This window comes from Gymnodraco acuticeps, unplaced genomic scaffold, assembly GCF_902827175.1.
Source record: "Gymnodraco acuticeps unplaced genomic scaffold, fGymAcu1.1, whole genome shotgun sequence".
NCBI classification, from domain to species: domain Eukaryota; kingdom Metazoa; phylum Chordata; class Actinopteri; order Perciformes; family Bathydraconidae; genus Gymnodraco; species Gymnodraco acuticeps.
In genome coordinates, this window is record NW_022991219.1 from 678,777 (window position 1) to 703,407 (window position 24,631).

Below are 24,631 nucleotides of genomic sequence, written 5' to 3' on the forward strand. Positions count from 1 at the left end.
CCCTCATTAGGAGTGTGTTTTACAGGGGCTGTGACCGACAGACTGTCAGGTCAAACTACAGTGACCTGACATGAGAATAGACGAGGGGTTAATGGTTGATCTATATTGAGGGCCAAGGCATGGCAATACATCTGTGGCCTAACTCCTGTCACACTAAATATTGAGCCCTATTTGAGAAACAAAAGAAGAACCAGTTTGTGCATGAAATAGTTCAGAAGTTAAGTCTGTTTCTTATACATTTGTAGCAGAATTTTTAACTTGTTGAATCCTGTCTTCATGTACACTGATTTATTAAACATGGGGGCTGCATTACATCTGTTAATTTTTCCATCCGACTGGGTTTCTCTTCACCTTAGCAGCATATTAGGAAATAAGACCATGTGTTTTATTACAGATGTGTCAGCCGTGGGGAACACCCAGCCCACCGGCAGGACCACTGTTTATATTTCAGATCTTACTCAGTTGTGTTTTTCTTTCCCTCTCAACCCCGGGGCCAGCTGCAGAGTATATGACAATACGAAGGGAAAACAAAAAGAGATTAATATCATCTCCTCCCATTTACTCACGCTCCCAACTCGTATCCAAAACTGGTCTCTTTCTGTAAATGTGCCTCCCCCGCCCCACTTCTCAATCCCCACTTCTGCTCGTTTCATCTGCGCGGTTATGACCCTTGACCCATGAAATTGATATGTCACTCTGTCTTGCACAAACTCAGAAGTCTCACACACTAGCAGATTTAGTTTCTCCCCCTTCTTTTCCCTTGTTGGACCCCATCTTCTCTCATGCGCAAAGAATCTGGGCAGTGTTCTCCAACTTTAGGCTCGCAATGATTAGCAGGCCTTGAAGTTTAGACCCAAAAAACTCCCCTACAAATTGTTGATGTTAGAGCTTTTGGGCTTTACACTTCCAAGACATAGATCTGGTCTTCTTTGTTTTGTAATCTACAGTATATGATTATAAATGGTTGAACATATTCACACTTTCGTAATCCCCCTTTTCCCGTTTGAGTTATACAGGTACATGCTGACCTTTAAAACTCTCCCTCACGAAGCACAAAAGGTACAGACAACCAGACAGAGAGCATAGATGTAGATTTCCAGTAAACCTGATTAGGCGGATCAGGATCAGAAACTACAATGAAAGTTAAAGTCCTAGCTCTAATCCAGTTTATGTGGTAAATGTAAGAAACAAAAGTAGCGGAAGCACAAGATGAAGGGATTCACTGAGTCAAAGAGAGCATAAAGGTTTGGGATGAAACGGGGATGTTCTTTGAAGAAATCTCTTTGAAAACATTTTAAATCCTGGATGGTTTGGATTTGATTTCCTGAAATGTGACTCAACAAAACATCCCTTTATGCTCAACCAAGACTAGAAATGGGGGCTGTCCATTAAACAATCCTACGCCTACACATAGTTCAAATAAATAGCTTTAACTCATTCCTCTTCTTCTAACCGACGCTGAACAACTAGAGCTTCTCCTCCTAAATTCACTTGACTTGCTTTTCTTAAACTGGTAATGCAAAACAATACAGGTTGGTGAGGTTAAAGGATAGTGGTGAACCATGCAATTGTATTCTGCTAACAGTATCTTGTGCAATGTCTCTAGACCAAACTACAGTCACATTTTCCAGCACTTGTTAAAATTTTGGAGGATTTAATAGTTACAAAAAGATTAAGATTGTAGTAAACACAATGTCTGCTTTAGTACGGTTGGTTATAAAACCAAACCACAGCTGGTTCCAGCACTGGAGAGCTTCACACTGATGCAATTCCCTTGATGGGAGGTGTGGGACGTCCAACTGGAGACCCTCCTCGCTCTACTCACACATCCACTTCTGCACAGGAGAAACCCCATCCTGTCTTTTGAAATGACTTCCAGGTTTTTGTTAAGAAGGAGGGATACAGAGGAGGAAATGATAGAAAGAAAAAAACAAAGGAAGAGAAGGAGATTTGAGGGGAAATTGAAAGGTTGTGTGCTCAGCTCAGTCAATATTTGCCAGGACAGAAAAGCTTCCAGCTGAATGATGAAGTCATTGTTTTTAGGACATTTAAAAGCAAAGGATCGGTATTGTTATTCAGTGTATCACAGGGATGCAGAGGATGATGCGTTTGTGTTGGTTTGTTAGTTTTATTTAAGTGTGAAGAAAGTACACTCTCTGCAAAGACCTGCAGCACATCACACTTTGCAAAGCTGCAAATCCTTCTAGACAAATATCACATCTGGTAAAAACAAGTCGTTTTTTTTCTCACCTCCTTCTACGAGCTAAAAGTACAGGTGTTCCCTCTTTTTTACCTTAAAAAGCAGAATTTGTCAGAAGCAGAGGTCTTCTACCCTGGGAATTAGCATAAATTATTTTGCTTTGTATCGTTAGCAACCATACTAAACATGAATGAGTTATTAAACATAAAATAAAACACCTTTCAACTGTTTATTTAAAGGTCACCTATCATGCTATTTTTAGGCAATAGCATAGGTCTCAGATATATAAAAAAACATGTCTATGAAGTGTTTTGGTCAACAACAAAAAAAAGATCACCCATTCTAGCCATGCCTCATATCCCTCTATTTCATTTCCTGTTACAAAAGTGCTGATTCTGGGTATAAAGCTTCTTCTTTTTTTTAAACTGAAAAAATTATAATAAGAGGGGGCGGAGCTTATGCCGGCTCATGAGGGACCTGGCAGATACTGGTGTTGAGGAAGGCCACTATTTCAAGGATGCTACGTCATTGAGTCCCGAGAAGGACTGTTCCAATGTCCAGGATCCTTGGAATTCTACCGAGGCCGGCGTCCTTCGCTGCGGGAAATTTCGAGTCTGCACATGTGTATCCTCCGCGGTCTTAAAATCCCCACAATGCTTTGCGCACGGACCAATTTCCAAAATCTTTGGCGGAAAATGTAAGGCTGGGCCTATCATATGACGCACACCTGCACACCTGTTAGCCTGTTCCGACCATTCTTTGTTTTCCGAGGCTAGGAAGGATTCTTGCCTGGCTTCTGAAGGAAGCGTCCTTGACATTGAGAAACACCCACTGTCTAAAATGCTGCGGTGATGAAACGCAAGGATTATTAGATCAAGGATTATTTCTGAAACAGTATGGAGCTCAAAGGCTTTCTCTCTTGCGGGTTTACCACAAGGTGAGTTCCTTTTTATATCCTGCTTCTTACACATGCTCTCTCCAGTACAGCTTAGCTCTGAGTGTTAGCGATGCTTGCTAAAGTAAACAAAGACTATTACGTCCAAAACACGTCTGGAATTGTTTCTGATACAGCGACGTTTCTGATAGTGCCATGGGGCCACCATATCGGATGGCAAATCTGGATCAGCTCCGTTGTACCCCCGTTTTTAGAGATTTGCGCACGGAGGAAAGGAGAGAGGGTTTTATTTTCTGACACTTTGTGAGTTCCCTGACACACCGGGGACACATATTTATGTATAAAATACATCAAAAAGTGCATTTTACATGATAGGTCACCGTTAAAATATACCACAGGATGCAATACTAACTCATGCTAAAAAGGCTGATGCCAGTTTTATGCACACAAAAGAGCCTGAAATTCCTTCCTAGGAACAGCTGATCTGGTAGAAGACACATGATCGTCCCTGTGACTCAGCACTTGTCTGCTGTTATCATTGCCAAGACAGGGAAGGGATCTGTTCTTGACAAAAGGGAGATTGAGTAGAATCTTTACTTATCAGATGCAGACAACATGCAAGCTCTGCAGATACAAATGATCATCAGACATCTCAGGTCAAAGTTGAAATACAACAGTGAGTGAGTGCACGCAGTACTGGAGAAACATTTGCAGATAGAGATAACTGAATGGCATGAGCCCAAAATGAAATGAAGTAGGGCTGTGCAATTAATCGTATTTTAATCGCGATTACGATTATGGTTTGCGACGATTAGGAAAACAGCATAATTGACAAAATACGATTATTTTGCTGGGTGCGCTTTCGCCCCTCCCTAAAAGCCCACTCGGCCACGTGGGAGTGACATGTGTTGTGAGTGTTCAGCGCAAGCGAAGATGTCAGAACAAGAGCAGCAACTAGTTAAAAAGAAGGGTCGCGGGGAGATTCCCAGTCGATCGCGAGATGTGTCTAAAAATAGAACAACAATATTCTGTTTTATCGTTAATGTCCTGTAACATAATGTTCCCGTGCCAGAATAATGCACTTGAACGCATGAAAGCTTTGTGATTGGCCGGCCTCACCCCATGTGTCCGGGCGTGGCTGGTGAGCAGTGCACTAGTTCGCTGACGTTGTCCGTGTCAACAGCATGGATGGTCAACAGGAGTGACAGTCCGCACACACACAAGACCGCAATTATGGCAGAAGCAAAAAAGCCCAAAATATATAATTTTCACTCCGAGTGGGAGGATCATTATTTTTGTATCTATTCCAATTCAAAGTCCATCTGTCTCATCTGCAATGCGAGCGTGGCTTTATCGAAGAAGGGTAATTTAGGAGCGGCATTTCAAAACAGTGCACAAACGCTACGAGACGGAATTCCCTCCTAATTCTGCCCTACGCTCCAAAAGGGGAGGGGCCTGAAAGGACAGCTAAATGCACAGCAGTCCCTTTTCACCAGGCCCAACAACAAGAGCAAGGCTGCTACCATAGCATCTTATCGTGTCAGTCACGTTCTTGCGAAACACATGAAGTCTTTCGAAGACGGCGAAGTTATGAAAGAAGCTTTCCTGGAGGCTGCGACGCGCTTTTGTGGGACAGTAAAAATAACAGCAGCATTTCAACAGGTTTTTGATATAATAAAAACTCAATTTAGATACCGTTATTAAATCTGCTGTAAGTTTTAGTTTGTTTGAATTTATTCATGATAATTATTGTACAAAATGGTATAAGAATGCAAACATTAAGATCTGTTCTGTTTAAATTGATTATAGTCTATCAGTTCAGAAACTAGTGTTGCTTGCATCCTATTTTAAAGGCATTTATTTTTATACTCTAATAAAATGCAACAAAAAATGGGTTTGATTCTATTAATGTTGTCTTTTTTATTGCACTGTTGCTGCAGCAGATTACTGTGTAGCTTCAGATCTGAGTTGTCTTATTAGTAAGCCTAATTTATACTTTTGTAGCAACACTATTTTTATATAATGGCAAAGAAAGGGTTCTTCAGAGTCTTTTCTTTTTTTCCTGTGTCATATGTGGCAGCACTGCCACAAGTTCCTCTTCAGAGAGGGTCTTCAGTACAGGTGGCAATATTGTCACCTGCCTGCGCTCATCTCTGAAACCAGACCATGTAAACAAACAGGCTGGTATTTCTTGCAAAACATCTTTAAGAGATGACATGAGCAGCCCTACCAGCATTTGCCATGGTGGCCTAAACATTTTTATTTGGTCTTAAATTGTAGTTCAACATTTATTTCCTGTTACTTCTGGACCATGACGGTTGGCCAGCCTTCAACGTTTAACTGAGTGGAATATGTTGAATATGTTTTACCAAAATGTTGGCTATATGTTAAGGAGTTTTCAGTAGGTTGTGACAGTGCACTGCAACATATTTGATTTCATTTATTTTGGTCTAATTTATTTTTATTTATCATATTAATATATGTTTAGTATGGTTTTGGAAGTGCGCTCCAACACATTTATTGATCTTGTTTATTGGTAAAATATTATTTGTTTTAAAGTTCAATAAATGGTCAATGAATAATCGTCAAAATAATCGTGATATCAATTATTGACCAAATAATCGTGATTATGATTTTTGCCATAATCGCACAGCCCTAAAATGAAGTATGATGGAAAGTAAAGGTTGATCATAGCTGCGGGGGAGTAATGTCCGGCTGCATCACGTCCCCAGGCCTGAATCATCTGGTGGTTTTGGTGAACATTGCATAATATTTCATCTGGTGGAAACTTTTACTCATGTTGCATCATTTAGAAACTGAACTAATGTTGAGCATGCCTTTTAGTGATATTTATTGGGTTGGAGTCTACTTTAATTATTAAGTCTGTAAGTCTAACAGGTGCGTAAAGATTCTTCTTCTACAAATAACTGTGGGATACAAGTTTAGTTACAGGTCATGAGAGAAAAATCTCTGCAAGTCCTGCTGCTTGTTAAAAGACATGTTGAGCAAATCTTTCCCATGAACCCTGACCTGGCCAGAGCTGCCTAAAAAAAGTGTTGGAAGAAGTTCAAAGTGTTATTGGTTTCACCCTACAAGCATCAACTCACTGCGGTCAAGGCCGACTATTAGCCCGGTCAGAAGGGTCTAACCACTGCTGGGCAATAAGAGTGCCAAACATTTATTTTGACCTTTATCCATTTAACTAATATTATCATCCAGAGGAACATACAATGAATAACGTGAGTTTCACTCTCATTGCCCTCTCAGACATCCTTAATAAATGATACCACATTTATGAGGATTTGATTAAGTATGATGGTTTAAGCGTCTATAGAAGAGGACAACAGTGAGTCAATCAGCCTATGTCAACAAGACACTAGATATTAATTTAAGCTTGAAGGAAATTGAAGATCAGTTTTCCATGGGAATCTCAAGTTTATCAGACCCCAGTTGCTTCTGAAGATGACCCTGACTGTAAGAAATAAAATAATAATTTCAGCATTACTCGTCCATGCTTAACTTTCTGCAAAGAGACGGGGTCCCAGTGAGTTTGGGCCCCCTGCGTTTGCACCTGCATAAAAGCTGAAGTGTGTGCAGTCCTTTGTCAAAGCTCAAATCCAAGCCCCTCAGTGGGACCCAGCCCAAATACATTTGGTTTAACTTAGAGACTTCAGTGTTTAATATCAGACCCAAATCACAATCATCAAACAAATTCAGGGCTTTCATCAGCCAGCAAGGATTCTTTCATGCAGCAAGCCAACAGGTGACGCTCCAAAGAGTTTGTTGAGCGGACACTTTCATACATACAATTAAGTACGGATTTTTTTTAAAAAGGAGAACATTTATGAAGTTTACACATCCACAAATTGCGGTTTTTGAAAGCAAAATTAAATGCAGCTGACTCGGACAGCTGGAACCCATGCTGTATGACATAATCACTAGCAAGCGAGCCAAGCTATTTAACACACACACACACACACACACACACACACACACACACACACACACACACACACACACACACACACACACATACACACACACACACACACACACACACACACACACACACACACACACACACACACACACACACACACACACACACACACACACACACACACACACACACCACACACACACACACACACACACACACAACCACACACACACACAACCACACACACAGCACCAATACATAAACCAATGATTTACAACACAAGTTAAAAAGAAGAGTAACACCCACTTTTTGAACCATGAGAAACCCCTTTTCCTGTCTCTTTGTAGGAAAAAACACTCCTTCACTGACACACACACAAAACACACACACCAGGTCTATCATCCCTCAGTAAGTGGAAACATAAGGAGAGGAACTGGAGCTCTGCTTGGGTCACGAGGTTGATTGAGACACCGGGACAATACTTCACCTCCTCTGCCTCAGCATGGGGGAAATGCTAGATCTTTTGGCTGCTTTAAAAATGTTAACAAACTACATGTCCAAGGTTGAATAAACAATAACTCACATGTAACACAGAGAAATCCGTCTCAATTTAACACAAAGATATATCTTTAAAACCATGAACTGAGGGCAGCCATGTGGTGTTCAGAATTCAGATGAATGCAAGAGGAAATCAGAGCAAGCAGGACTGCAGATAATTCGGCCTGAGGCAGCAATATTTTTGATCAAGGACCCTGGCACACAAAGTCATTCCTGAAACGATATGTGAACCTCAGAGAACGGCCAAAAGATGAAGACCAAACAAAGCCTGCTCCAAAGGTCCTCTTTTATTACTTCTATGGTAAAGAGCACTGGACAAACATTTGATTGGCCGATTCAGGATTCGTCAGAGGGCCGAGGCCATCGTCATGGCAGCGAATGCTATGGAAGCAGGATGTGTACGCAGAGTAGACGCCTCCTCTAAAGACAGACTTGAATCTCAAAGCAGAACAAATAGTCTGAGTAAAACACTGAAAAGCAAACCCAAAAGATATTTGGGGCATTTCTAGCATTATTAAACATTTTACTGATCTTATTTTCAGCAAGAACACCATCCAACATAGTACCTTTAAACAAACTAAAGCAAATACAAATAAAAAGTAATGTTTCATACACAATGTTCCACATTCTTTTAACATTATACTACCCTGTTATGAGGGTTTAAAAGTATTGTGTCCCTTGGTGAAGATAACAGGAAAAACTGTGTGTGTGTGTGTGTGTGTTTGTGTACGAGTGTGTTTGTGTACGTGTGTGTGTTAGGGGGTTGCTGCTCTCAAGAGGCTGCACCATGACGCAAGTGTCTGTGTCACTGATGTGAATCCTTCAGACTTCATCACTTCAGCACTGAGACTCGACAGCATGTCAGAATTGATAGACCAGCAGCTGGGAAATTACTTCTGCTGGGCTTGTCAGGAGGAACGGTGAGATGACGGGCAGGAAGACGACTTGTGAGTGGTAGATCTACATGGACAGTGACATTTTGAAGCTTTGTTAGATGCTTACCATAAGTGAACTAGACTTCCGTATAGCAAAACATTTTAATGTAGGTTAAGATTTTACCTTACTTTAAAAACAATAGCAGCACAAACATGATTCCATTTGGCTTCTAAAAGTCCTACTTCGCTTTATTATGTAACACTGTAGACAGACAGATAATACACGCATGATTATGGCAAAACTGAATGTTAAACTCAGAGAAGATTGAGCTGCAGTGGTGCAAAGTAGTTATGCAACTTCTTCTATAGAGGTTTAAGAAACAAAAGAAAGAAATGACGTTGATTCGGGGAATGCAAATCTTTGATCATGCCAAACACCTCAGGCGATGTAAAAACCAAACAAAGCCAAGCGACTGTAAGCAAGAGATTCAGGGCCGACAAACAGATCGCAGAGAGCAACGCAACGGTAGATTTTACCATCACTCAGTCCGTTATCGAACCATGAAAGAGGGCCTTTCATAGGAACACCCAGAAAAACTAGAGACAGAAATAGAAACGAGCAGCTCCTTATCACTGCTCGGTCAATGGTAAACAGACACCTCTGAAAAGAACGACTAAAGCACTTGACTGTATTACTCCTCCTCTCCCTCAGGGGGAGCAGGAGAGGAGCCACGGGAAACATGAGAAATAATAAACTTTTATAAGCTAGAAGGACTAAGTATAGGCAATCTCTTATGGCCAAAATGCATAAAACCCAGCCCCCTCTATAAACTACTAGCACATGAACCTCCCCCCCCCCCCCCCGCCATCAACCCACTAAGCATGCTGACACTTGAGAGGGCGGCACCTCTCTTCTGCACACAGAAAGCCATCCCGGGCCCATTCACAGCTCCCGACTCTATTCTTCTCTAGAGTAAAAGCAATCTGAAAGGAGGGAAGAGGCCCTTCTGCTATTCCATTTAGCATGAAGAAACCAAAGCACAATGTTCACGTCCCGGCTTAGAAGTTTTACCATGTAGACTGAACTGAGACACCAAGAAAACTAAGATTAATGTATGAGTTCATCTCAGATTTGTGCTGTTTTACTTGGTACTGTCAGCTTTAGGAAGTGTCACAGAGGCAGCCAGAGTATACGGCAGTGAGATAGCCGACTGGACTGTGGAGAACACAGCATCCATTATATCAGTCACTGAACACACACACAGAGGCACACAACCACCCAACGATCAGATAACATAGTAAAGAAGAAAAGACTGCACTACGAACCTGCTGGACAGCCAATTGGAATCAAACAGCCGCCTCCAAAGCTTCCTCTGTAGTTCAGATCCACCTGCACTGCAGCGAGTCCTCTGCTAGTACTGCTCTCTCTCCCTCACTAACACGCCTCTCCCATTGTAGCTGAATGCAGTGTAAAACTGTTGCGCCCGCTGCCCTCTTCCCTTCACGCTCCTCCTACAGTTTCTCTCTCGTTTCCCCCCCTCAGTGCTCTTCCTTTCCCGCTCTGCTTTATCTGGTTGTGTGCAGAGCTACACTGATAGAAACACAACTTATCTGCTGCACAGGCTGCGGAGGACTAGTAGCCGGCACGCAGAGAGAGGCTGTGGGTGATGATGATGGTGGGGGTTAGAAGAGGGGAGAAGAAGGGGGAGGGTCAAAGCTGCTTTAAATTCACTCACACAGGAGTGAGATGACGGGGTCTTTTCCCCACAGGAGGCTTCACTGATCTTTTGTTGAGAAGATCTTCAAAGATGTTCAGAATTAAAGCACTTGTTGGATTTATTGACTCAGTCTCTATTATTTAATATTGTCTACTCAACTCTTTTATCTAAATCCCACATTTTCTCTAAAATCAAACTTTGATATCTAATTCTTCTTTGCGAAACAAAATGAAAAATGCCACAGCTTCTTTCAGCAAAGTTTGACAAGAGACCCTACTTTCCCTCCACTTAAAGGGTCCCTCCCTACCCATTATTCCTCCAAAAAAGACATCAAGCTCTCCCCCTGATAGCAGCTTAACCGCCTCATGTGAAGAATTGCACCTCCTCACAAAAGAGCTGGGAGACGAATTTGACCTAAACAAAGAAAGGTACTTGCTTGCATTTATAAATTGGGGAATTTGTGTAAAAAACATCAAGCCGCTGAATATTGTGCGTACTTCAATTGTAATAGTTTGACCTTTTGGTACATATGCGTATTTCCTATCTTGTGGAGGGTAAAGCTAAAATGTTTACACAACTTTCATGTTCTTTTTCCGAAGGGGCCTGCAGGTTGTTATCTTAGCTTAGCATAAAGAGGGAAAGGCTCAAAAAGGTCAGGCACTAAAGGCCTAGCTGTTTCCAATCTTTATGCTAAGCTAAGCTAACGGGCCACTGTCTCTAGCTTCACTCTACAAGCTAACTACTTCTTAGTGGACGTTGTGGGGACTATATTCCCTTCAGAGGACAGGTAATTGATATGTTTTAGTGTTGTCACATTGTTTTGGTTAGGACAATTTGTTAACGGGTGATATAAAAAGAGGCCAGGGGAATGACATGTGAAAGGCTCTCGCTCTGCCTTCACACTGACCAACTGAGAACTAAGTTCAACTGAGAAGGCAACCTCACATTTCTAACTCTTCTGGATTAAGCAGAAACAAACAAAGCCAATTCTGTAAACAGGCGTTAATGAATATAATTTCATGAGTGACATTATGATAAGGTTAAAATTGAGGAAAATTATTTTTCAGGACGTCTTAGATTTCACAGAACTCTGTTTAGAATAATTTAAATAGGCAAGGGACATCTCATGTAAATAAATGGCTGCTGCTGTGTGTCATTTATGGTCAGCCAGAGAAACAAACAAATCTCAAATGAATTTTTAATTGCTGCTTCCTCGAAAACCCTTCCATTCAGCGGGTAAAACTCTGCTTTACTGCTGACTATCACAGAAACTCGGCAAACAATAATTATAGGAAGCAAAAATACAGAGGGCACAAGAAGCAAGTGAGCCAGATGAAACTAAATCAAATCAGAATCAATTATTTAAGCGGAGAGAGGGGGATTATGGGGAAACACACTCTAGACAGGCTACTGTATACCTAGCTGTCAGTCTCTTAGTGGCAGGGATTCCCTGTGCGGTATGTGAGGTTTTATCAATCTTTCACCACAGCTGAAAGCAGTGAAACTTCCTCACTGGAAACTATTTTGTCGTGGTGTGTTGAAGCTGCACTGGAATACACAACATCCTCAGTGTAGTCCTGAATGATTAGCTGACAGCTCAAATCTCATGTTGTCAGAAAAAACGTAAACGTGCATGGGCACAAATGTCATACAACCACATAAGCACTTAAATGTCCTTCTTATTTTCCAAGGAGGTTATGCTTACAGATTGGTTTGTTTGTTTATTGTCCGTTGTCTGACTGTCAGCAGGATTACAGAAAAAATTACAGGCCCAGTTTTATAAAACATATTTAAAGTGAGTAGCATCTGCCAAGGAAAAAACCATTAAAATGTTGAGGCAATGTATGAATCAGGGAGCAGATACACAAATTAAGTTTCGGTTTGTGCCGCATTCATGTGGCGTTGTAATTATAGAAAAAAAATGTTCCAGACCCCCTTGGCTCATCAAATCATTTTAAACTGTTGATTTTATATAACTGTAGCACCCATGCTGTTTCCAAAGAAATAACTTAAAGATCATGAATACACCCAAGTCTGAATAACGAATATCAACATGTGATCATCTCAGGCGCATGTGAAAGCACCATAGGTCTTAGTGTGCCACTGTAGTAAATGCTGCACATAAGAACACTTTACACATGCATTTACTAAACAGCACATTGAAGGACCAGCACGACATCCACCCTCACAATGTCCCTTCAGCTCTCAGACAGTGCATACCTGTCCCAGAATAAACCTCACCCTCTGGCCTCCTGCTGGGTGCTTGGTCTAACATTAGCACATATTTGAGTGAAATGCGTGGGGGCCCGGCAGTCACCATTGGTTAAAAAGGGAAGAACATCCAGATTATTTATGTGCTAGTTGTAACTTTCAGGACGAAGATGGAGTGGAGCATTGCACTTTGCAAAAGCACACTGTACGTTAATAGGCACTTCTAGGTAGGTGATTATACAGCTCAGGCACAGCAGGATGAGCTCTAACGTCAGGATGAAGCTGTAAATCTATTCTGTTGGTGATGTTATGTGTGCATATATGATCTGTGCATACTAGGGCTGCACGATATTGAAAAAAACTGACATTGCGTTTTTTTGTTCCCCTGCGGTATATATTGCGTTTTTTTTTAACCTGTTAAGCCCCAAGGTCCCGGCGGGTACTTTACTTATTTTTTCACGACACTGTGTCTCAGGGGATCTTAATATTTAAGAGCCTATTAATGTGTTATACCAGATTAACGGAAATAATCTCAGCTAACTGACGATACAAACCATTTTTACCAAAACAAAACAAAAGTCTCATAAGAAGCATCTAAATGACCCCTGAGCGAAAAATGCTAACGGACTTTGGCACAGAACTCAAGATAAAAGTACCCTTATTACTTATCGTAGCTGCACATACAAGATATCCGATTAAAGCTGAGGTTCCACAGATTATTTAGGTATATAGTATCATCACTGAGTCATCCGAACTCGCGACAGGGGAAGCAAACACAGACATCACAACACGTATCTTTACGGAGCTTCTAGGGGAGATCGTCTCACCGTAGCTGTCAATCTGATCAAAATACGTGTTCAATGGCATTAAAACGAGAAAAAACAACGCGGCTGAATCGGTTAATCCATAGGTTTTTAACGTCTCTGTATAAAAAAATTATTTCATTTATAATCCATAATTCCATTTGTATGTAAAAATCGCAGGGCAAAAGTTAGCTGCTAATGGTAGCCACCAGAGTGGCTGCTGCTTCCGGTCTTGGCTATGCGGCAGTCTAACACACAACACATAACCAAATAAGGAGTGAGAGTGACGCGTAGCCAAAACCGGAAGCTGCATCCACCAGAGTGGTGGCTACCATTAGCAGCTAACTTTTGTGCTCCGATCTTTACATAAAAATGGAATTATGGATTATAAACAATTGCTTCAAAGCCACAGATACATTATTAACCTATGGATCAACCGATTCAGCCGCGTTTTTACTCGTTTTAATGCCATTGAACACGTCTTTTGATCAGATTGACAGCTACGGTGAGACGATCTCCCGTAAACGCTCCGTAAAGGTCTGTGTTTGCTTCCCCTGTCGCGAGATCGGATCGCTTAGATACTATACTTAAATAATCTGTGGAGTCTCAGCTTTAATCGGATATATTGTATGTGCAGTTTCGATAAGTAATAAGGGTATCTTTATTTTGAATTCTGTGCTAAAGTGCGTTAGCATTTTAAAAAAATATGAATAAAACCGCACGTCCCTGCGGTGTGAATATCGTGCATGCGCATATCACGGTTATCGCCATGACAAGGTATATTGTTCAGCCCTAGTGCATACCATTAGACCGTTACATTATAAATCATCAAATAACTAAATAACTACATAGCCAGCAGCGGCAGGGAAAACAATATCCACAGAATTTCAGCATCAACTAGAATACAACAATAAGAATATTTTTTCTACTTGTCAGAATGTTTTCTTCAGAAAAGGGAACAAAATGTGCTTACAATAAAGTCATAGTTTTACTGCCAAGAATCCAACTCTGTGCACGCACTGAGAACAAGCCCTTTTTATACTGCCTGCAAACACACAAGGAGAGTGAAGCAACAGAACTGCTGACGCATGCAGAAATCCCCTGAAAACCCAGAGGAGGTGCTGGGATTCACCTGCAGCGGCCTATTGTCCTGCCTCCAGCATTTGATACGTATGTAGGGTAGAGAAAAGTTGATGCTAGAGAGCTCATATTAAAGTTACCTTTTGGTTTAGAAACATGAGCCATATGTTTTCAAACTGTCCAGATAATACAGTTAAATTGTGGCAGCTGAAGAGTATTGTGTGTCCAACTTAATAATAACAGTAAGTCTTTATCAACCAACCTGGGCAAGTTTAGGAAGTGTACATTTTGTTTATTGAACTCCTTGAGGAGCCTATCATGTTTCCTATATCCTAGCTCTATGCATGTTGACACGATATGAAATCCAATGCATAATTCATGAGTATATGCCATACTTTATCATAACTAAATGTGACAAAAAATGGCCCCCCAATTTATTATTCCTTGTTAGTTCACAGAATTCGGTCAACCTGAGTCCTGAGGCGACCTCCGCTCATAGCGAGGGGTGTGGACACTCTTGGCCTATGTGTAGTGGGAGCGGGGGTTCTCTTTAATTCCCCATGTTGACTGTAACACCATGTGACAGAGGTAAACATGGCGTTTCAACTAATGAGTACATGTCTGACACAAGGTCAGGAGGTGCTCATTATGGTAAAAATACACAGAGCAACGGGGACTTAAACTTCACCTTGTGATCAGAACATGCTCGCAACTTGTCTCCAATTTAAAAAGGTAATAATCCAATTCTTAAATAGCGATGGAAGCATGTTGTCTAAAATTGACTTTACATCATTTGAACAACTAGGCCATGTACTCATTTGCAGGGAAATAATTTGGTGCAATAATGATGTCAGGTTGAGCAAAAAGATGAAAGTCAGGCCGTAAAAAGGGAAAAATTCAAACGTATCTCCCAGCGTGGTCCAGCGGGAGCAGTTAAGACATACAATCTCACACAGAACTAAAAGGGGGGAGGGGTTTGGGCTGTGAGAGCCCCTTGTCGAGGCTGTAAGTCTGCCTGACTCCAGTGGAGACAGCTAGGGAAAGATCCAGACAAACACAGCTCTCTGCCAAGCATCGTTACTTCCAACACCCACTCCACTCCACAGCACATTTCCACTGCCAGCTGCCAGATCCAGTGATGATATCAGATACAAAAAAATACCTTCTTTGTAAAATTAAATAAAAACCTCTCCTGCAGAGCAAATTAAATTCATTCAGGATGAGCTATAGGAAAGAAAAAGGTTTTGGACAGGGCTTTTATCCATTATGCAGAATGACTGAGGAGAGTAAATATGTTTTTGAATAATGATGCGTAATGTTGGCTTTACATTTAGAGGGTTTTTGAATGTGCAGCTTATAAAATAAAGCAGAATGCTATTTTAATGGTGCCCTTTTATGTCAGTGTTATTGATCCTAGCAATTAAATTCTTTATAACATACCCAAGAGCTGGACCAAAATTAAGATGGGGTTGTGTAAAGTTTCTATTTTGCACTTGGGCCAATAAAGAACTTGATGAGTTATCCCTCCAATTGTCTTTGACCATAAATAAATTGCATGTCGAACGCTTAAGGCAATACTAACCCCCAAAATGATTATTTGTATTATTAAAAACGCACCGCATGTTACCTCAAATTTTTGAAGGAAATTCGCAAGCCACGACGGTTAACTAAAATGATAAATGTCTTAACACATGGAGTGCATAGGTACAAAGAAGAACTGGAGTAAATGCTGCACTAGCAATGCACTAGCATGATCTTATACAAGACATTGTTAGACAGTGTTTTCGCCATTACAAAGTGAAGTGCAACCCAAAATATAGTAAGGTCAAGGAAAGAAGCAACGCACTGTACGCACAATACCAATGTATTTATATAGTTCACCCTGATAACACCAGTGCTTCTGCCTACAAAGACCTTGACAGAGACTCATCAAACATGAGAGAGAAAGAAAACCAGGGAATGAAGGCTGAACAACACAGAGGTATTTTAGGGTGGATTTTCCCTTTAAGGCTGACCTGAACACTGTCAGGGCATGTCAGACTCCAGCCGCAGAGATCTGAGCTGCAACACTCTGTCTCCCCGTCCTCCCTTTACCACAAGTCCATTTTCTCCCTTAGTGTCATGAGGAGGCTCTAATGAATCAGCCTATTGAGCTGAGCAGAACTGTGCACAGGCTTTGACACTGCCAAAGTCTGTGTGTGTGTGTGTGTTGCGGTCCAACTTTCCCAGCCTCCCAGAACACAAAGCTGTCGTTTGTGGCCCCTCCGCACTACAAAGGCCCCACAGGCCACCAGAGCTGAAAGCGAATGTATGAGTAAGTGTGTCTTCAACTGTGATGTTCCTATATGTATGTATGTGTTCCATGTGGGATTAATTCAATGAGTTTTTACAATTTGATATTTGCATACATGTTTTTGTATTGTGGTCAATACGTCACATACACACCAACTGCATTTCACTGGGAATCACCTAATAATTACAAGACGACACATCATGTGGCCTAGAACCAGAAAAAACAAACTCCACCACTAAACTGTGGCACACAGACGGCCATGAAACTAAAGATACACAGCCTTCAACAAGACCAGAGCTCTTTCTCAGATCCTGACAAACTACAGACAGAGGCCAACAAATCATATCCAATGTGGCTGTAAAACACAAACCAAATGCATTACATACATAAACACAAACCACACTCCTCCTCTGGATGCTGTCTGCAGTGATGAGTCACAGAAATGCCAGCTTTTATTTATCAGGGAAACACCCACTTTGATAATAACTCAGCGGGGGTAATTTCGCAGCAATATTAATGTGTGTGTGTGTGTTTCTTTCTGTGTGTAAACAGAGAAAGAGGAGTCAGTAAAGGTTTGATTGTTGACTTTTTCTTTATCAATTTGTATCTCAACAAAAATAGAAGTGTCAAAGGGTTGCATAATTCATTACAATTATATAAATGGACACAATGGCCAATATATTAAACAAATCAACTGTTAAAGTAATAAACTAAATTGGAGTTATGCTGGAGGGCTGTGTTGAACATCGTTACACCATTATCCATGTCAGATGTCCTTTATTTACACCAAAGACTGAAAGTCCAAGAATTGCACGCCTTTTATCGTTTCCACTCTCTATCAAACCCTCGCTTTGGCTGGATTCCTGAAGTCTTGTATCTTTCTGTATTACCGCCTGTACCCACCAACGGCTGCTCATCCCTGTAGTCATAAAAAGCGTATAAATCAAGTAAATTGCAGATTCCTTGATTATTCTCTACATTGACGCCGGCAAAGTGTGAGTGGGAATCGCACCCTGCGGATTTATCCAGATATCTTTGTTTTTTGTTCTCAATTCTTTACATACCAAACTGTCAAGAGGTTATCGGAAAAAACATCACCTGTTTTGCAATGGTAGTAACATTTTTGAAAACACCACAAACCATATTGGTGCATCCCTGAAAGGTGTTTCCATCAACATGAATCCCTGATGAATTTAACAAACTCTGCTGTGTACAGTACGTATGTTTTCACAGAGACGCTAAGTGGGCGTGCAGTGGTGTGTTTGGAGCAGCTGGGAGATAAGAGCTGCTGTGATGCCATGGACTGCAGAGGACATCAGAGCCAAGTCTAACCAGCGCCTCAGGTCCGGAGCGGGTTAACTTCACCAAGTATTCAACGTTGAAATGTTATTTATGGCGATGAAAGCCTGGTGATTTGCAAATGGGCTCCCATCGTTTTCATCCTGCTATCATTGCTTCTAATCTGCCACTGCCAATAACAAAGGGCTATTTGCTATTACGAAAAACTTTTATTAAAAAATATTAGAGTCGCAATATGGAGTCCTTCACTTTTAAAATCGCATGATGCAATATTTGTTATAGGTGAAATGTGCGTCAAAATACTATTTATACAAAAAGTTTTGATAGGACAGAAAGTTTGGTATCAATCTTATGATAATAATTCAGTAACAAGTATCATTCCTCAAACAAATCCTTTTTTTTCTCAAATTGTTCAGCCTTATTTACTTTAAGAGCAAGCCGACCCAAAGAAGCCACTGAACTCATATTTCTTAGTAATGACTCACTATAAATGGCATTCAACCAGGTGCATGACATCACCATCGTGAGGCAGCCAGGAGCAAGCTGCACGTGCACGCTGAGGCCTTTAACAGAGTCAGAAGACGAGGAGACTTTAAGAGAGGGCGAAGGGAGACGCTGACGTCTCTTTACTGCCCTGATGAGTAGAGGACAGCCTGTCTGACTGAAGGAATGAGACAGAGAAGAGGAGCATAGTGAAAGTAGAAGGGTGGAAACACATTAGACGAGACAGAGTAAAGGAGAAAGAAAATGACCAGTGGAAAGTTTTGACCTTGGCATCCTCACTATGATAGACAGTTTAACAGTCATGTGGTTTTAAATCCCTGTTCTCTTACTTTGACTTTTTTTTTTGCTAGGCCCTTAACTTTCCTTTTCAGCCTTTTGTGTAATACAGACACCTTCCAAACCTTCAATGACGCTTAGTCCTTTCTTTGTTTCTTACGTGGGCCTTTGTAACCTGGTTACTTGGACACCTTGACTACCTTGATGCGATTCAGTGTTTTGCTCTTTCATGGGCATTAGCCACATATGACTGGCTAACAGGAATGGCTGACTAGAGAGAAACACAATTAACAACTTATGATGTTTCTTGAGACATCATATTTCTGTTAACAGTGGATTATATGACTATGGTTGTTCGACTATGCGAGTATGTTGTCCATCCCACAGATCATAAGCAGGTTCCCTTTGGTACGTGGAGCATTACATCTTCTTTCAGCAAGATTTTATGGTTTAGTGGCAAACAACTTTGCTTTTTCACTACTCTCTTTGGAGTCATTCAATAAACAATCCCTCTGAAAAACCAATTGTGGTCAAAATTAGCGTCTAGTTGGTATTTATAGTGGAGCATTTAGCAGCTAATGAGCCAGATATGTGTCTCGGGACTTGGTAGATCCGACGCTACATAGAGTCGGGCACAACAGGCCAACATGCTTAACTCAATGTAATTGTGAGCATTACCTCTGAACTCTGCTATCAGTGCAGGATAAACCAAATCATATAAATCAATAGGAAATGTATTAAGGGATTACATCAACAGCTGTTAATCCACTTTCTATTGTGGTGCAATTTATAAATGGAGCATTAGGAGCTGGGCCAGATGGCATAGCTGTCGTTTGTGCTTTAAATGGCAAACATTCTGAATGACAAAGCTGTCAGCTCCAGTGGGGCTCATGTGGCAGACTCAGACATTTGACTCAGTTATAACATCTGAACACATTCCTCAAGTCAATTTAAGACATGTTATTAAAAGGCACAATGAGTAAGATTTGTCAGTTGCAGTATGTAAAAACAACAATGAAAGCTGTCCCTCCTTCCTGCTCCAATAGGGCTATTGTGCTTGCCAGTAAAGGAAACGCTGATTCACTTGATTTTGAATTTTTTTGCTGTATGTATTCCTCTTGTATTCATGCTTACAATCTGGCACCTGCTTGCAATGCCCAGAAACACTTCAAACACAGGCAGGATCTCTGCAGATACAGACACCACCACACACATTAAGCGATGGATTATGTTTGTCTATTTATTGTTTATTTCCCCAGAAAATCCTATCCGTTGTGCCTTTGATGGAACCAATGAAAACATTGGAAATACATTGTAAAAAAACCTTGTGATTAAATCAGAGAACATTGATGTCAGCGAGAAACCATAATTAAGCATGAACTTTATTGTTAATGCAAACATGGACTTGTTTCCAAAGGACATGGAAAGTCAATTCCCAATGACGGAGTGCACTATACCATTCAACATGCCATTCTAAATATAAATCACACATTATCAGCTAGACCGAGCAGCCACAGCAGTTATCAGAGTCACACTAATAAAGTCTTAGAAGCAACTAAAGCTTTAAGAAGCAAAAACTGGTGAGGGTTTAAATGATCCCATAGAGGAATGATGTATCCAGATAAAAGACTCCAAGTTAAGTCTGCAATGGCACTCTGAGAGGACACATCGTGAGACACGTCAGCAAGAACTGCTGCCCAGTTTCTTTCCGCCCCTGACCTTGCAAGCCCTGAACCTGACAGATCAGACAAACTGGGACTGAGAGGACGAGACACACGCTCTAACAGTATCTGACGGAGGAAGAGAGAGAGTGGGAGGGTTAGATAGGACTGAGACAGTGAGACAAGACAGGTAAACAGACAGAAAAAGGACAGACAAAGAGAGACAAACCTTTTTCACTTACTGTGAAAAAAGTGGCTCATTAATAATCAACAGTGTCAGCACTGATGTGTGGGTGTAGGTGTGTGTATGAGTGTGTATTGTAAATGTTTTATTTATTTATTATCATGGCTTGCTTTTATCTGTATTCAGTGATGTCATCTATTGTAAATATGTACAATGGTATAACAATGTTGTGGTATTTTTATTATTGCTTTTAGGATGTCTATCACCATCTGGCAAAGGGACTATCGATGAAAACTAGCCTTATGGCTAATTCGAGTACTTTTACATGTTTTTAATATGTTGATTAATGTACACTGTCCCTTGTTTTAAATAAATCAATTCAATTCAATTCAAAGTCACTAGCAAATCATGGTTTGACATTTGAAAGTGAACATTCTGACACGGCAGAGATAAACAGAGAGAATACATGAGAAACAGGGGAGACTGGACACAGAAAGGCATTATGGAAGGAATAAGTGAGGATATTAGAACAACAAGACTTTAAAATACAAAACAGATTGAAGCAAGCAGGTACTGCTGGAACAGATGTGATTATGTCAGTAGAGTCTTGGCCATATGGCAAAAGCTTTTCAATTCTTAAACCCTCAAAATATTCAAATAAGCAGATGTTCTCCTACTAGGAAGGTGGTATAGTTGACTAATAGCAAGGTTAAATAGGTTAACCGAGGCGCCATCGAGAGCATCCTCAGCAGCTGCATCACCTTGTGGTTCGGAAGCTACACAGCATCCAACCGCAAGACACTGCAGCGCATCGTAAACACTGCTGAGAGGATCATTGGTGCCTCACTCCCATCACTCCTGGACATTTATAACACCCGCCTCACCCGCAAAGCACTCAGCATTGTGGGTGACCCCACCCATCCCTCCAACTGCCTCTTCACCCTCCTGCCTGAGGAGGATCCGCAGTCTGAGGTCGAGCACAACCAGACTGAAAAACAGTTTTGTCCACCAGGCTGTCAGGAGGCTGAACTCTCTCCGCCCCTCCCACCTCTCCCCTCTCTCTCACCTCTCCACCCTGCCCTCACTGGACCGGGACTTTAACACCCCCCCCCCCACACACACACACACACACACAACAAATCCAGCACCAGTCACTTTTACGCTGCTATGGACATTTTTGTACTCCCATTTGCACTATGTACATCATCTTTTTTTATATATATCCTGCCTACTTGAAGTAAACGGTTATTTTGTGTTTTTTTGTAATTATTGAGTGTTCTTGCATTTTAATGTGTGTGTTTTTTTATACCTCGGGACTGTGGGAAACAGTATTTAGATCTTTCTGTGTGTACAAACATATTTTGAGATTGACAATAAAGTTGACTTTGACTTTTGACTTGTTAGTTTGGAAGATGTTGGATTGAAAGACAGAAAATAGTGTTAGTCGGAAGAAATGTGAGTGTGAAAATAAGAAGCTACCAGCAGTAATAGTAGAGTTTACTTAAACTGTCAATACTAAAGTATAAGTTCCCCCAATTTAATCTAAACAAGTTCACATTCATACTGCCTGGTAAGATATAGTGGTTCTCAATCTTAATGCGCTCTTTCCATGAGCTATTGAAAAAACAAATGAGCTAAATTATTTTGACAACCTCAGAAAAATACTTATACCGTAACCAAACTCTTTGACAAAGCCAAGATATGAAAGAGATAAATGATTGTTAGAGTCGTCATAAAACAAACAAGGCTTTCCTGACCACAAGTGGGCAAAAGAGAGAGGGAGAAATACAAAAACTGTATATATAGAAAGAGAAAGACCGGTCACTATTTCCTCTTCAGGATGACTTCCAACACAGTTAAATGTCTGGCTGGAAGCAGTCTGTAAGCTTACCACGGACCAAAGACGTGTCATTTATCCAAGGCGCTCCAAAAAGAGCTCACTATAATAGATTATTTACCTTCTGTGTCCTTCAGGAAAACCAAAGAAGAGGATGGAGGCGTTGGGACATCAGAACCAAAACTTCAGTCAACACTTCCATTTTATTTCCCATAAACTGCGATTCTTATTGCGTAAAAATAACAACGTTGTGCCTTTAATGCAGTCAACAGGTGTTTAAAAACCTTAAGCAGGAGTTGAAATTGTGCATGTTATGAAGAAGTTCTTACCTCTCAGGGGTTCAAGTTAACGTCTCGCCAACTAGGACAAAAACAGACACATCATTAGTTTCTGCATCTGAGAGCTGTTACAGTTATATACTAAAACTGAGCCATAATGTATGTCTATTCATTTTCTTTAAACATTTACTCAGTGTGTTTTTTTCAAGCCTGTAATGATACAAAGAAACAAATGATCCAGGAATGAGTGAAATACAACTCTGAAATGAAAAGGAAAACAGCTCCAACAATAAAGCTTAAAGCCTTTTCATTAACTCTGTATGCTCTGTATTTCAGCATATTTGAAAAACTCACAAAAATGTCAATCAAAAAGCAGATATGCCATGTTAGAAAACACCTCTAATCTTTATATTTAATCAGAAATGGAAGACATGGATATAGGTTTCTTATACATCCCCTGCCTTAGATACATCGTATGCACTAGCTTGCCTACTTAAATCAGCCGGCCCTGTAGGGTTAGGGTTCTCACAAATTAAATGTTAAATGCATTGTTGTTTCTTTCTAGTTAATCATTTCCAGGAGGGAAGACTCCGCAGGAATAAATGAACATGTGGTTGTGGCCCAATCCTACATTTATTTTTGTTATGCTCTTTCTACACCCTGCACCCTGCACCCTGCAGGAAGCTCCACCATCGCTGGATGTGGCTCAATTACTGCCTATGAACTGCACTGTAAATTCTAGCATGTGTGTAGGGCCCTCGATGTGTGTGTTCTCCGCACAGCGGTCAGCAGTTTCCACTACGGAGAGTGGTACTGTTCTGGTGGATGCACTGAGCGGCAGGCGGTCTCAGGGACTGGGTCCGTGCCCTTGATAGTTATCTATGTCATCTGCAAAAACACCAACTGTGTCAACACCAGGGAGCAAGGCTCGCCATAGGAGAACACGAGAGCTATTATAGCATATGAGATGTGTTATTGCTAAGGGTGCTGCGCCTGCATTCCATTATAATGATAATGGCCTACAGGGAATTTTGGGATTGGTCCAAAATAACAAAAAAAACATTTAAAATGCATATACATATATAAAAGTATCATGGAACAAGTGGCTAGACGCAGGATGCAATATAAGAACAAAGTTCTAGTTATTTTCAATTGTATCTTCAATTTGTTCTCATGTTCATAGCAGCCAGCCAGCCACTGGAGCCGTTTACTGGCAGGAGGAAAGCCTCAAGAATCTTTTTTTTGTTTTTACTTTGTAACGTGGAGAGTGAACCAGTGTCCGCGACCTGTTCGCACGTTAGCAGAACAGCTGTAGAAACAATAGTTATGTGCATGCGTTTCTTGTACGACAGTGTTTACAAGCACAAGACTTCTGCATGTCATCGCCCCAACATGAAGGCCAACCCTAAGGACATTGGATTGGTTCAGCTATACAGGTTTATTTTTAAAAGAAACTCTATAATTGTTTCCACCAAGATTTAGCGAGAACAAGGGAGATTGTCTTTACATCTCTTCAAGAGGTAAGTGTAATGAGACTGATTTGTAAGTCTACACTTGGGTAAGGATTGGATAGTTAAGAACGCTTGGTCATCCTGGAGTTGACCTCTCTAATTTTCAGTAGCAATTCACTGCATTTTATTTTATTTAACAGGGACAGTGTACATTAATGAACATTTCTGTAAATGTGCCAGAGTTAGCCAAGAGGCTATTTTTCATCTGTAGTCCCTGCATGAGGACCAATGTGTTGAGAGAATCTGTGCAACCATAAATTATGAATGGATTGTTTCCACAGAACTCTACGTTCGTAGCAGAACACCTAAAAGCTGACTCTTGCATGAGTTTGTGCAGTAAACATTATGTAACTGCAGGCACAATGACTGGAAGTGTTGGCGTTGGGAGCTGTGTGAGAGGTTGCAGAGCACCTGAAATGTGAAGCCGCAGATGGTCCAGCAGTTGTGGAAACACACTTTCAGTCCAGGCAGGCTGAATGAACAGGAATTGAAACCACCTGCTGAATCC

The 24,631-nt window shown here is 41.0% G+C and overlaps 1 protein-coding gene across 3 annotated transcripts in view; it reads right to left on the minus strand.

Moving 5' to 3' along the window:
- add3a (adducin 3 (gamma) a) overlaps positions 1-24,631 on the minus strand; it is a 113,900-nt gene that overhangs the window by 69,210 nt on the left and 20,059 nt on the right. The window contains exon 2 of one of the 3 annotated variants that reach the window (XM_034239081.1): positions 22,664-22,694. The exons of 1 other annotated variant lie outside the window; for it this stretch is intronic. The gene's annotated coding sequence lies outside the window, so the exon portion shown is untranslated. Of the gene's footprint in view, positions 1-9,794; positions 10,116-22,663; positions 22,695-24,631 lie in introns of those variants that run through there. One more of the 3 variants, XM_034239080.1, reaches the window with a different exon arrangement.